The sequence below is a fragment of the Bubalus kerabau genome, chromosome 8, assembly GCF_029407905.1.
Source record: "Bubalus kerabau isolate K-KA32 ecotype Philippines breed swamp buffalo chromosome 8, PCC_UOA_SB_1v2, whole genome shotgun sequence".
Lineage (NCBI taxonomy): Eukaryota > Metazoa > Chordata > Mammalia > Artiodactyla > Bovidae > Bubalus > Bubalus kerabau.
This window is the reverse complement of record NC_073631.1, coordinates 103,222,172-103,234,151: the sequence shown is the minus strand read 5'-3', so window position 1 is coordinate 103,234,151 and position 11,980 is coordinate 103,222,172. Positions and strand designations below refer to the sequence as shown.

The 11,980-nt window shown below is 43.2% G+C and overlaps 1 long non-coding RNA gene across 1 annotated transcript; it reads left to right on the top strand.

Annotated features, from left to right (window-relative positions):
• Positions 1–1,336: 1,336 nt before the first annotated feature.
• LOC129658656 (uncharacterized) lies at positions 1,337–8,825 on the top strand. The gene is made up of 5 exons (XR_008717492.1): positions 1,337–1,854; positions 2,108–2,241; positions 3,234–3,354; positions 4,344–4,431; positions 8,078–8,825. It is a non-coding gene; the product is annotated as an uncharacterized LOC129658656 (long non-coding RNA).
• Positions 8,826–11,980: the final 3,155 nt, after the last annotated feature.

Below are 11,980 nucleotides of genomic sequence, written 5' to 3'. Positions count from 1 at the left end.
ACTTTCACCACAAAACAATTTGCTGGCCTTAAATCACTGAATGTTTTAGGTAGCAAATATCTTCCTCTATGTCTCTGCATGTCTCTCTCTGTCCCCCTTCCTCTGTCTCTACTCATATAGTAGAATAATTTTATGGAGATGAAGTAATGCTAACAAGTGAACCAAAAAGGGCCTCATCTTGGGAGGCTGTAGCAGATCCTTTTGGTGACTAGTCCATAGAGCTTTGCACCCAGCACTTCAGCACACACCAAGAATTCCAGGGCTGCCCTGGTGGTCTAGTGGTTAAGACTCCCAGTGCAGGGGAACTTGATTCACTCCCTGGTCAGGGAACCAGATCCCACATGCCCCAACTAAGATCTGCCACAGCCATATTTACAGAAAGAAAAGAATTCCAGCTGTACCTTACTGCTGGATGATTCTTGTAACTGCCAAAACCAGGTCCCCATGTCCATGCCCCACACATGCACACTGCCCTCTAGATACCGTCAACCAATGACTACAGGCGTTAGAGCATAAATACTCCAGCCCCCTCTCCCCTTGGGTGGATAGCTGATGCGTGTGCTACACAGAATGCAGATGTGCACTAGTAGCTTAATAAGTTACCTTCACTGTCTGTCTTCCTTCTCATTTTCTCACTTGTCCTTCACATCCCAAATAAACTAATTGTACTTGAATCCTTAATTCAAAGCCTGTTTTTAGACAGAGCTAAATTAGACAGGATAAACAAGGATTCCTAGTTTGGAATTCCCAGTTACCCCACTTGCAAGGTTGCTGCTGCTGCTGCTAAGTCACTTCAGTCGTGTCCGACTCTGTGCGACCCCATAGATGGCAGCCCACCAGGCTCCCCCGTCCCTGGGATTCAGGCAAGATAATAATGTCCCTAAGTCACAGTTTACCTATTTTTAAATGGAAACTGTTAATACCTACTTTGTAGGTTTAAATGAAATACTGTATATGAAGCATTGAGTCTGGCACATAGCATTTGCCTAGTAAGTGAGTTTCTCCCTCTTTGGGTTGGCTCTCCATGCAAGAGATTTCAAGCCAGCAAAGAGGTATATCATTTGGAATTGCTGTGTAGCAAATCAACTTAGTGGCCCCAACTTAGTGGCCTAAAACACCAATGTTATGTAACTCACAGTCCTGATGATCAGCAATATGGGCTGGGTTCAGTTGGATGGTTTTTCTACAGATCTGAGTAGGGCTCACTCACACAAACGTGAGCAACAGTGAGTCAGCTGGGTACTTGGGCTCCTGAGAGTCAACTAGCTTCTGGGGAGACCAGGTTGATTGAGCCATATGTCTCCTATCTTCTAGAAGGGTAGCCCAAGTCCCCAAGGGCAGCAAGAGGGCAAGGCCCCTTATGCACAGGTGTTTCACAAATCTCTGCTTGCTATTGTCTCTTTGGCCAAAGCAAGTCCGGATGCAAGGAGGAGAGAAAGATTCTTCTTAATGGGAGGTGGTATGAAGTGATGTTGAAAGCTTTAAATATAAGTGGTGCAGCAATTTCTGGCCATTTTTGCAATCCATCAGAGACTCTGCCTTATATAAATGAAGTGAAAGTCACTCAGTCGTGTCCAACTCTTTGTGACCCCATGGACTATACACTCCACGCAATACTCTAGGCCAGAATATTGGAGTGGGTAGCCTTTCCCTTCTCCAGGCGATCTTCCCAGCCCAGGGATCAAACCCAGGTCTCCCACATTGCAGGCAGATTCTTTACCAGCTGAGCCACAAGGGAAGACCTAAATAAATGAAAGGCTTGCATAAAATGTCTGGAGACCACCAAAGTGATCTCCCCTTGCTGAGTAGCTTGCTCAAGAATTGAAAGGCTGCCTGGCTGTCACAGAACACAAGGTAATTCCTAAGTATTACTAAGTAAATTGAGGAGGCAAAAAGTATAGCTTTTATCTTTGATGGAAGCTAGAAATTTATGTTGGAAGATGGTAAATTGAAAAGGTCATTTTGGGACTTTTTTGAGAAAAGGTTTTTAAAACTCAAAAATATATTTGTTATACTAAATTGTTTAGATGTGTTATCACCATTTTTCTGCCATTATTAATGTAGCTATATTAATCACTGAAATGGATGTCCATCCTTCTAAATATAGGTGTTCACACAAACACATTCTTCAAGATTCTGCCTAGAAATGTGACTATAATCAATCTAGGGAACCATTTTAAGCTAAGCTGCTGCTTCCTTCCACCAAAGACCAATTAATTGCAAGCCTGAAGACTACACAAGGTAGATAACAATAATTTCTGCTTCCTCATGAAAACAAATAATTTTTCTAAGTTTACTGTGGGTCATAATTACTCATCTTAATTTTGGTAATAATTACCCTTATAAAATTCCTTATAAAAATGCCTTTATAAGACTGTTTTATAAAATTAATTCCTAATAAAAGAAGAAAAAAATTATAAATAACCTCAGAGGGGAAAATGGCACCTTGGAGTTGGTAAACTGCAAGCAGAATTTCTGGCTGCCAAACAAAATTTGGTCTACTCAGTAAAATCCAGAAAGGCTTGGAGCACAGCCACAAGATTGAAGTCATTCTTAGGCTCTTGTAATTGCATTTATTTCTCATTAAATTGCTACATACTTCTGGTATCTTGTTAGACTCTGTGCATAATTAGGACAAAAGAATCAAGGCTTGAGAGTCAGCCTTCCAGGAGTCTCCTGAGAGGACTAGGGTGGTGGTGACAACCTCCTCCCCTGCCCTCTCCCAAAACTAACAGCAATCAGCTTGAGCAAGGCTCACATGCTTCCTCTAAGTAATGCGATCAGGACTCAGGGCAACAGGTGAGACAAATGAGTAAGTCTCATTCCCCCACATGTATAAACGGAAGAACAAGTCAGCGCCTTGGCAGTCACGGTGCAGCTCTCTTGGGGGCCCCTCTAGAGGGACCAGTCTGAGGTCTGAGTCACCCTCTCTCAATATGGAATCCAAGAGAATGGCTCTTTGGCAGGCAGAGCGAAAGGGAAGTTCCGGGCATAAGGGACCTCTGGGTTCAGCTAACCCATATCTAGAGACAGATTAACTGCACAGTGAGACAGGATGACACAGTGGAGGGTGAATGTACTGTTTATCATCCAAACCAGGATATGCTTAATTATGTCCGGAAACAGGCATAAACCGGAGCTGCCCCCAGTTTGGGCAACATCTATATGAGAAAGCTAATAATTTCTCTGATGACTTAAAGGCTTTTTTTTTTTTTTTTTTCTGGTCTTGTGAGACATACGATCAGACCAAGCAATGACAGAGCAGAAATCAGCTCTAACCCATCACAGGGCCGCTTTCAGTACCCAGCCTCCCAGCAGGACTGTCACAAGCCATACCGAACATGGACGCTCCGTGTGAGTGGTGGGTACAAGTGGTTGACTGCAGCTCCCAGGGCCACATGGGCCCCCTTCCTGTGACTTTGGAGAGAGTCAAGAAAATATACGGAGGTTATTCTAGCTGTGGTCTCTACTCTATTCATATCAGCAATCACTGGGAGAAAGAAGGATTTGTATTCATCCCTAATAAAGATGCTCGTGCATGTGTGCTAAGTCACTTCAGTCATGTCTGACTCTGTGTGACCCCATGGAGCCCACCAGGCTCCTCTGTCCCTGGGATTCTCCAGGCAAGAATACTAGAGTAGGTTGTCATTTCCCTTCACCAGGGGATCTTCCTAATCCAGGGATGGAACCCATGTCTCTTATGTCTCCTGCATTGGCAGGCAAGTTCTTTACCACTAGCGCCACCTGGGACACTTTATGTGGCTCAGCTGGTAAAGAATCTGCCTGCAATATGGGAGACCTGGGTTCCATCCCTGGGTTGGGAAGATCCCCTGGAGAAGGAAAAGGCTACCCACTCCAGTATTCTGGCCTGGAGAATTCCGTGGACTGTATAGTCCATGGGGTCGCAAAGAGTCGGGCACAACTGAGCGACTTTTACTCACTCACTCACTCACTCACTCATTCACTCCACCGGGCTAAGGGGGGCCAAATTGGTGGTTTGGTAAAAGTTCTCAAATACTAAAATGCTCTCTGGGAATTCTCAAGAATTCTAATCACCCTCCCCATGTCAGGCCTGGGGGTCTTTTTGGTATTTTATCTCCCTGTTCATACCAGGGATCTTGCCATGCCCCTCTGGAATGATCTGGCCACATGCATCTGTGTCTTTAGGAGTAGCTTCATTCATTATCCCCACAGCTCACCCTCGGTCCTTGTGCACTGGCCTCGGGGGTTCAGATGAAAGAGAAGGCTGCACTGTGCTTTTACACCTCTTTCCCTTTCAAGACAAGAGAGGGATTAGAATTTTAGTCTTCCTTTTGATTATTAGCGAACTTCTTTTCATCTAGGCACTTCATGGGAGGAAAAAACACCCTCTCCTGCCCTAGGTGAATGCTTATACCACAGATGACAGTGGGAAGATCTTTCGAGGGCTCAGTAAGTATTAAAGTATTAGAGTTTTATCTCATTTGAAAGAACTGACTCATGCCGACCGCAAGCCGAGTTTCTTTTCTACTGCAAAGTTACCAAATACTACTGTATTAAAAACAGGTTTGTGGACATGATGCAAACTGCCATGAAATCTTTACAGCTAACACTCACTTCGTCACTGCCACACACGGTGTTGGATTCTGCCCCTCCTAGTAATACCTGTCACCTGAGACAAAGCTTTCTTTAATCCTTCCACGCTCTCTCTCCCCCACATCCAGTCACCTTCAGTTCTTAAGGACCCGCCTCTTCCTTTCATTTCCGTTTCCCTCAGCCCAGCTACTGACCTGTTAACCTCACACCACCACTAGGGCAACAATCATCTAACTGGACCCCCAGTCCTCAGCCTCATTCATCTTCATTATCAGTCCTGCCCTTGAGCTAAATTAGCTTTCTCAAATCACTATCTCTTGGAACATGTCATCCCCCCTTTCAAAGCCTGTAATGGTTCTTTCTTACCTTGGAGAAACTTCCCAAATGCTTCAGATCTGCCAAAAATCCAATGTCAATCCAGTCACCATTGCATCCCTTACTATTCACTCCCCCCAAACAGGCCAGAGACCCTGCCATTCCTCCTGTGGGTTTGGACTGCTTCCCCAACTTTCCCAATGCTTCTCCCATTGTCCAGGTTAGAGGTCAAAGTGGTGCTGTTGCTGGTTTTGAAGATGAAAGGGGCCCACAAGCCAAGGAATACAGACAGCCTCTAGAAGCTGGAAAGGCAGGGAGATGGAATCTTCCCTGGAACATCCAGAAGGAAACCCTGCTGACACCCTGACTGTAGCCCAGGGAAACCCATTTCAGACTCTGACCCTCCAGAGCATATGGATGATAATATGGTGTTCTAAGACCCCAGTGTGTGGTAATTTGTTATGGCAGCACGTCCCAATCACTTAAAATTAGGCAGATGCTATGCTAGAAGCTGAATGCTCATTACTTCCCTCTGTCACCCCATAGCCCTTGGGACAGTTACTACTGTTACTCCATTTTACTTACAAGGCAAAATATTTAAGTTACAAAGGTAGATAAACAATTAATAAGCCCATGAAAAGATATGCAACATCATTAGTCATCATAGAAATGCAATTAAAGCTATAATAAATATCACAGTAAGTATCATTAGAATGGCTAATATAAATCCTGACAACACAAAGTCATTGCGTGACACGGTTGGAGCTCTCGAACAGAGCTGATGGGAGCATAAATTGATCCAACAGCTTTAGAAAACAATTCAAAGTATCTACTAAAACTAAACCTATGTATGTCCTAGGATCCAGCACTCCTGGATATATATTCCACAGAGTGGTGTAGACACGTTCACCAAAAGCCAGGTGCTGTGTGTTAGAAGCATTATTTTAATTGGGAACCAAGCCAAGTGCCCACTGACCAAAGAATAGAGAAATTGAGATGAATTCATACAAAGAAATGAAAAAAAAAAACCACCATAATTCCAAGCAACATAATACTGAGCAAAAGAAGCCAGACACACATGTGTATACATATGGCTGATTCATGTTGATGCATGGCAGAAACCAACAGAACATTGTAAAGCAATTATCCTGCAATTAAAAATAAATTTTAAAAAATAAATGTAAAAGAAAAATTCAGGACCACTGGAATATGTCAACTTTTGTTTTGGAGTTGTGTGTATAGTTTTTGTGAATCTGTTTGCTCTTTTTAATTGGAGTATAATTGCTTTACAATCTTGCATTAGTTTCTGCTGTTGCTTATTTTTGAAAGAAACTGAAACTGCTGGTAAAATAAATGCTTTGTTTTGCTTTGAAGTTTTGAAATTGTTCAGGTGTATCATGGTTCATAGGCTTATGAAGGATGCCACGAATTCTTTTTACTCTTATATGAAATGTACAAATTTGGGGCGATGATAGTGTTAGTCGTGTCTCTTACTGCTGCTAAGTCGCTTCAGTCGTGTCCGACTCTGTGCGACCCCACAGACGGCAGCCCACCAGGCTCCCCCGTCCCTGGGATTCCCCAGGCAAGAACACTGGAGTGGGTTGCCCTTTCCTTCTCCAATGCATGAAAGTGGAAAGTGAAAGTGAAGTCGCTCAGTCGTGTCTGACTCTATCGACCCCATGGACTGCAGCCCACCAGGCTCCTCCATCCATGGGATTTTCCAGGCAAGAGTCTCTTACTACCTTATGTAAAACTTGAACATTTTTATCAATATTACCATAATCTGTTTAATACTCCCAGTGTATGTTCTCAAAGTCTATTTACTTAAAATTGTATGCTGTGCTGTGCTTAGTCATGTCCAACTCTTCGTGATCACCTGAACTGCAGCCCGCCAGGTTCCTCTGTCCATGGGGATACTCCAGGTGGGAATACTGGAGTGGGCTGCCATTTCCTTCTCCAGAGGATCTTCCCAACCCAGGGATGAACCCAGGGCTCCTGCACTGCAGGTGGATTCTTTACTGACTGAGCCAATGATACAACTAATGAGTCGTGAAGTCTAAATAACACACACACACACACACAAAAGAAGCCAGACACAGAGTCAATTTTTATGAGGTTCTAGAACAAGTAGCACTAGACAATGGTGTTTGAAGTCAGGATATTGATCACTTTGGGGAACCAGAGATGGGGAAATGCCAGCTGGTGTTACTAGATTTTATAGGTAAAGAAACTGAGCCCTAGGAAAGTTACCTAAGGTCATGCAGACAGCCACTAAGTAGTGGAGCCAGAGGTCAAACTCAGGGTCTTCACACCAAATCCCATGAGTCTCTCAACCCTTTCTTAACTGAGTGAAGGCAGACTCCCAAGGTAATAATACTAGGAAGAGAAAAGGAAATGGCATTGCCACCTCCTGGCTGGCACACTCATGGGAAAGGAAGGCTGTTGCTCTTTTCAGTGGACCCTCTAACTGATAAAAAGAATAGGCTCTTTGCTGGAGCCTGGCAAGCAAGCAATTTCTGGGAATTCACACACAGTGTTTCTGTTTTATTCTTGCATTTTCTTAAGAACAAAACTTTATCTTTTTGTAGGCTCTAGGAATAAGGGGAGGAGAAGGCAATGGCAACCCACTCCAGTACTCTTGCCTGGAAAATCCCATGGACAGAGGAGCCTGGTAGGCTGCAGTCCATGAGGTCACAAAGAGTCGGACACAACTAAGTGACTTCACTTTCACTTTTCACTTTCATGCATTGGAGAAGGAAATGGCAACCCACTCCAGTGTTCTTGCCTGGAGAATCCCAGGGATGGGGGAGCCTGGTGGGCTGCCGTCTATGGGGTCGCACAGAGTTGGACATGACTGAAGAGACTTAGCAGCAGCAGCAGCAGGAATAAGAGGAGGGGAGAATGGGAGTGATGTGGCTCTGGGTACAAACCTGACCCTTTCCTTTGCTAAACAGCCTGCCCAAGATAGAGGAGGGGATCCCAGGATGAGATGTTTCCTCCGAATATTGCTTCAGATTTATGAATAGATTTTAGTCCAAGATCATGTCTATCTTGGTTCACATTCTATCTTCAAGGAGTTACCCTTCAGTTCTGTCTCTTCTAATACCCCTTCCCCCCACATAGGACCTTATCTGCAAATCCAGTCCGCTCTACCTGCTAATTTATATCCTGAATCCTTCTATTCCAGCATCTTCATTGCTATCATCAGTGGCCACCCCTTCATCATTTCTCATCCAGGTTATTGTCACAGCGCCCTGCTTCTGCTGCTGCTGCTAAGTCGCTTCAGTCATGTCCGACTCTGTGCGACCCCATAGATGGCAGCCCACCAGGCTCCCCTGTCCCTGGGATTCTCCAGGCAAGAACCCTGCTTCTGCTGCTGCAACCCAAAGTGCTTCTCTGCACAACAACAGAGATCACAGTTACAGTAAAACCCAGACCCTTTCACCTGATTTCCAAAGTCCTACAAAATCTGACCCATGCCTTCTTTTATAACCTCATGCCATGCCAACCTCATTTTAAGGCTTTTCTGTTCATGCAATAGGTCAAGTTCATCCAAGTCTTAGGATCCATGAGCTTTGTCCTCATGTTCTGCGCTTCAAATGCTCTGACCCCAACCTCCCTCCAAATGGCTGAATCCTTCTCAGCATTCCAATATCAGCAAAGTCACCTCCTCTGATGTTCCAGTCTAAAGCAGCCACCTAGTTGCCCTCTGTCATATTCCCCTTAATAAGTTTTCTGCATGGAACTCACTGCTATGTAATATTTGTTTCTTTGTTGATTGACTGCTCTTTTCATTTAAGCTTCTTGAGAGCAGTGACATTGTTTTTCTTGTCTTCACAATATCCCAGTGACAAGAACAAGGTGCTCACTAAATGTTCCTTAAGTGAATATATAAATGAGTGACTTCCTGGCACTTTGCCTGGTGTGTTTTTAGCAAATATTTTTTGAATGAATGCACAGTAACCTGGGTTTAAGTTATTACAGCTTTCTTCATTTTCTATTCAGTTTGATGACACAGTTAACTTCAGTATTTGAACATTCTGATTACAAAGCCTCAATTTGACATACATAAATGAAAACCTAGCAAAACTTGCAGAGACAAATCTGAGATCCAAAAGTATGCAGTGCAGCTTTGCTTTGAACAAAAAATAAAAGCTTTCTGGCTCTGGGTCCCTGCTTTCTACACATTCTGAGATCAACCTAGCACACAGAAGCACAAATGAACTTGTAAAATGCCTTCATAATGACCCCTTACATTTGCATAGCTACCTAACAAACACTGCTCAAGTTTCCTGTCCTTTCCTGCAGGGATGAAATTAAGATGATAGTAAAAATCATAAAATGGTAAACACCAGGGGCGCTCTGCTCCCCAGTTTCTCTGAGAGGGCTCTCTGACCATACTTTCGATCCCCCTTCCAAGCTATCACAGCGCTCATTCCCTGGGGCTGTCCTCCACATGCTCCTTGAACTAACCTCCTTTTCACTTTTATTCACTCTGAAAAGATCTCCAGTTGTTGCAGCTATCAAGATCCCACCAAAGCCCTCGCTGATGAGGCTCCCTGGCATGCCCACCCTCCCTCAGGAGCCCTCATCTCCTCTGTGAGGCGACTGCCAGAGTTCACATGATAAAGGGGCATAACGTGCTCTAAATGACACCAGAGGTCATTTTCTATCACTGCTGTGACCAACCTGCTGAGAATTTCCATGTGGTCTCAACATTTGCCAGGCATTTGAAAGAAGCTATGGCTTTTAGTATCCGCTTGCTTATTAATTGGAAACTACCCGCAACCCATCCCTCCCCGGGGAGAGACAAGTTATATCATGCTCAGAATCAGGATACCCTCCCAATGGCCATTACTCTTGAATCAAACGTATACTTCGGCTTTCTCTTTTTCTAAAATAAGCCATTTTTCAGGGTGCAGGATGGCCAGGCGTATAAATAAATCATTGGTAGATGTGCCCTACCAGACCTTGGATACCCTGAGAGGAACACAGCTTGCACTTATATTGACACCATTGCTCCTCAATTACTCACATATATCTCATTTGCTTCTCATAGCAATAGTGTAGTGGAAGCAAGACGGCGATTTCTACAACTATTCTACATGTAAGGAAATAGAAAAAAGATTAAGCGAGTTGCCTGAGATCACACAAGCAAGTTACTGCTGGATCTGAATTTCAATTCAGGCCTCTAGACAACAGCTCTAGAGCTCTTCTAGTATAACAAGGTCCCTCGACCATCTCTGAATCCAGCTGCTTCGCCAGCTCTTCCACAACCTCAACCACACTTGAAACATCTCTTGAATCATTTTAGAGTTCTACTGATTTCCAAATGAAAGGTTTCGTTTTCACTTTGGGTTTCACTGAACCTATTGCCAAGCCCCCAGTTCAGCATCTCATAATAGTCACGGATGCTACAAGGCTGAATTCTTACTGGTTTTAAATAGAATCTGGGAATTCCCTGGTGAAGAGTCCAGTGGATAAGACTCTGCACTTCCACTGCAGGGGATGTGGGTTCAGTCCCTGATCAGGGAACTAAGATCCTGTGTGCCACACAGCATGGCCAAAAATGTTAAAAAGTAAAACAATAGTTTTAAAACATGGTTTAAAAAATAAAACAAAATGGGATTTACCAGCCCAAATCCCATAATACCTGGGTATTATAATACAGAGTCATCCACTATACTTATTCAGAATAAAGGCTCAGTCAGAGCTGAGCAAATTGAGCCCCTGTTAAATTGTATCCCGGTGCCTTTACTCCATAACTAAATAAGTTTTCCTAAAAAAGGATTTGCCTTTCTTTTATGAGTACATGGATTGCTCCCCTATTATTCAAAGGGATGATGACATTTTTGTTTGTTTGTTTGTTTTTTGCATCACATAGATGATGATCTTCTCTGATCCTCAGTTTTCTCATCCATAAAAAGGAGAAAGCAACAGAAATTCATAGGGTTATGGTAAGCACCAAAAAGATTATCATTAAATACCAATACAGGGTGTGGCACACAGATGGAAGACGGCAGTCAGGGTTTCCTTACTTCCTACAGAAAATCGAACAACTAGGATTTCATACACATTCTCTGTTCTCTTCGAGTTTACCTGATGTGTTGTAAAGAATCTGTACAAAATCCTTCCTCAATTATTTTTTAATCCTTTGCCTTGTTAGAAGATTTTGCTACTTCCTATTAAACAGAGTAAATTGATCTTGGCCAAAGTCAGAATAATGTAACTCCTGACTAGCAATTTAACTGAACATTCTAACTATAGAAGGGTTGGAAGCAGGGAGGGAGAAATGGAAAGGGAATCTGTCACCTTAACAGGAAATCAATCACTACTGACTAAAATCAACCAATCAAGAAATAGCAGTGAAAGCATATTGTTTAGCTGTGTAGAGAGAAATATGAAAAGAAACAGCTAAATTTGTTGAAAGCGGTTGTTTCTGGGAAGCACCTAGAACATTGCTCAGCAGATTGTGTATTAATCAGAACTATTGCAGTTGCCAGTGACAGAAACTCAGATTCAATTAGCTTTAGCAAGAAGAGGGATATATTAGTTTATATAACTTAAAAAAAAATAAATCCATGGATCAAGGAGGCTGGAATCATGTTTTCAAATACTGTTTATATAATATCATGGCAAATAGATTGGGAAACAGTGGCTGGCTTTATTTTTCTGGGCTCCAAAATCACTGCAGAGGGTGATTGCAGCCATGAAATTAAAAGACACTTACTTCTTGGAAGGAAAGTTATGACCAACCTAGACAGCATATTCAAAAGCAGAGACATTACTTTGCCAACAAAGGTCCGTCTAGTCAAGGCTATGGTTTTTCCAGTGGTCATGTATGGATGTGAGAGTTGGACTATATAGAAAGCTGAGTGCAGAAGAATTGATGCTTTTGAACTGGGTGTTGGAGAAGACTCTTGAGAGTCCCTTGGACTGCAAGGAGATCCAGCCAATCCATCCTAAAGGAAATCAGTCCTGGGTGTTCATTGGAAGAACTGATGTTGAAGCTGAAACTCCAATACTTTGGCCACCTCGTGAGAAGAGCTGACTCATTGGAAAAGCCCCTGATGCTGGGAAAGATTGAGGG